The sequence below is a fragment of the Pteropus medius genome, unplaced genomic scaffold (genome assembly GCF_902729225.1).
Source record: "Pteropus medius unplaced genomic scaffold, Ma_sr-lr_union100, whole genome shotgun sequence".
Lineage (NCBI taxonomy): Eukaryota > Metazoa > Chordata > Mammalia > Chiroptera > Pteropodidae > Pteropus > Pteropus medius.
Genome location: NW_024354500.1, coordinates 23,731,368 through 23,734,554, shown reverse-complemented (window position 1 = coordinate 23,734,554; position 3,187 = coordinate 23,731,368).

Genomic DNA, 3,187 nt, shown 5'->3' with positions numbered 1-3,187 from the left:
CCTCCTGTTTGGTCATTTTCATATTTAGCACCATTTATACTTTACCAAGGTAGAAATAGTTAAAAAACAAAAACATGTAATTTTTACAAATTTTTCTTCTAGTAACTGATTTGCATGGGGCTGGACTGGAATGAGAACATTTTCTTGCTGTTGTTATTATTATTAAATTAAAAGTTGAGAGATATCTTTGCGTATTGATATAGGTTGCAGAAGTTATGTCTATCACACACACACAGGGCTCTTTGAAAAAAACAAAAAAACACCAAAACTGATTAAAAGGGTTAATTCCATAGAAATCATTGCTCATGTCATATATATATATATACATATATATATATATATATATGTATATATATATATATGTATCATATATATATACATATACATACGTATATGCATATACATACATATATATGTCTATATATACATATATACATACATATATACATATACATACATATATATATACATATATATGGCTATATATACATATACATATGTGTATGTATATGTATATACATATGTATATATGTATATATAGCCAGTTCTATCACTCTACCTATAACTGATTGCAACCCAAGAATTAATTTGCTAGGGCCACCATGTAAAAGAAGTTCACAGATTTCACTGTATGAACATTGAATTGAGACAAACCTGCACAATTAAATCCTATCTGGAAAATGGTGTGTGAACAAAACAATATTTGTGTCTCTTCTCACTTTGCTGCCCCAGGTGATATTAACCAACTCATTGGATTTCTTTAAAGCCAGGAGTGCTAGCCAGTTTTAGTATACAGTTCACAGTGTCTGCGTTATAAAAGTAGTCTCTCATATTCTTTTATGTATTTCTATAGAACACATGCACCAAACAGGATCTGTGCATTTCTTTTATTTTTTTTATTTTTTCAAATAAAAGATTCGGTATTGTGAAGTAAGTGATATATTTTTATTTTTTTCAAATAAAAAATAAAGAATAGACATCTCCTTTATATTAGTGTTTTTTTTTAAGTTGGAAATATTTTGACCACTTAAGGCAGGAGAAAAGCGTCACTTGAAGGTTGTCCTTTGCAAATCTATCTTGTTTTTGTGATATACCCTGCATTATTATTATTATTAAGGCAGTATTGTGGCTGAGGGTTGAGCTTTGGAGTTAAACATATTTTAGTTTTAATCCCAGGTTTTAGCTTTACTAGTTTGAGATCCAGGGAAATTTGTGCAATGCTTTTGAGAATTGTTTTTGTCTTGGAAAAAAATGAGAAAAATAATAACAGGTCACAAAGATAATATGTCTAAAACACTTAGCAGTTCCTGAAATATAGCAAATGTCTAATAAATGGTGGTATTTATTATTGAAAGACTGAAAGTAACTAACAGATAGAGACTATCACTATGGAAATTGAAAATGAGAATCATAAGAAAAGAACAAGTAGTATAGAAAATTTAATATTCAGTGAAAAAATTAAATTGATATGATCTAAATATTTTAAATATGTCTGTGCTGAATATGATTATTTGCTTTTGCAAATAATTATTCCCATCAATGTTAATGTATATCACCTTACTGGAGCAGCAAATCAGTTATATACACACTCAGCACCAGTGCTCTTTCACTATGCTTTATAAGTAGTCAGCAAGAAATTATTGCTCTGTATTTTTTATCGACATAAAAATAATTATAAATGATTATTTACTTTATTTTCTTTATTATCATAAACAAATAATTAGACAAAATGAAATGATTATTCTCTTACATCAAGAAGCCATAATAAGAAAGAGAATATATCATATATTTGTCTTGTTGTAATGATAGACCTGGATCCACACTGAGCCATCCTTGCCCTCTCCCTCGGTCCCACTAGGGTTTCTAACTTTTTCAGCCAAGGTAACCCTACCAAACCCACAAGGAGATCCTTTAACTTCTGGTCTCGTTAAATTACTAAAAGATAGTTATTGGAAAATATTAAATATCTACCCTAGAACTGTGTGATGTTAATATTTCAACAAATATTTATTAATGATTGTTCAGCAAGACAAGTTCTAGCTTTGTGAATCACCCAGGTAGGAGTGCTAGACTGATACAACATAAAGTATGAAACAAAACATATAGCATATCATTACAAGATCTCTAACCTTAGAACAGAGGGAGATTAATTTCAGGGGGAAAAAAAGTGCTATTTGCCATTATTCTGAGTACTCTACAAAGCAGCAATAATACTCAGTGTGGTGTATGGGGCAGCATCTGACCAGCTATTAGTGTTCTATGTAATCTTACTACAGAAATTTAGAGCAAACAAAAACGTCAAGAGCAATTTGACAGAATATGTTATGTTTCTTATTTCTAATAAAATTGGCTCATATTGTATACATTTGTTTTTATTTTACTTTTATAGTGATATATATTTTTAAATACCTCCGTACAATTGTTTGAAATGTTTTTTTTTTTAACCTGATATTTTACACATTTTGTAAAAAACTAAAATATAGTTTTGCTACTCAAAGTACAATTTTTAGACAAGCAGTTTTGGCATCAACTAAGAGTTTGTTAGAATTCATAATCTGAGGCCCATCTCAAACCGACTAAGTCCAGATCTGTACTTTAACAGTATCTTCAGGTATTTCATATATACATTAAGTTTTTAACTAATTGAAATACATTAACATATGATAAACGAAACTCACTTAAACTGTGCAATTTGGTAAATTTTGACATGTACACAACAGTGAATCCATCACCATATAGAACATAATGAATATATCCATCACCCCCCAAAGTTTCTCATGCCACTTTGTAATCACTCCATCTTTCTACTCACTGCCCATACCCATTTCTAGGCAACCATTGCTATGCTTTCTGTCACTCTACATTACTTTGCATATTCTAGATTTTTATAAAATGGGATCATACATTGTGCATCCTCTTTTGTCTGGCTTCATTCACTTAACAGAATTATTCTGATTTATCTAAGGTGTTACCTATAACGATAGTAAGTATGTTTTTATTCCTAAGTAGTATTCTATTATACAGATATATCACATTTGTCTATTTTCCTATTGATGGAAATTTGATTTGTTTCAAATATTTTAGCTATTATAAATAAAGTTGATGTACAAGCCATTTATGTACAAGACTTCATATGGACACATGCATTACTTTCTCTTTCATATATACATAGAAGTGGAATGTCTCA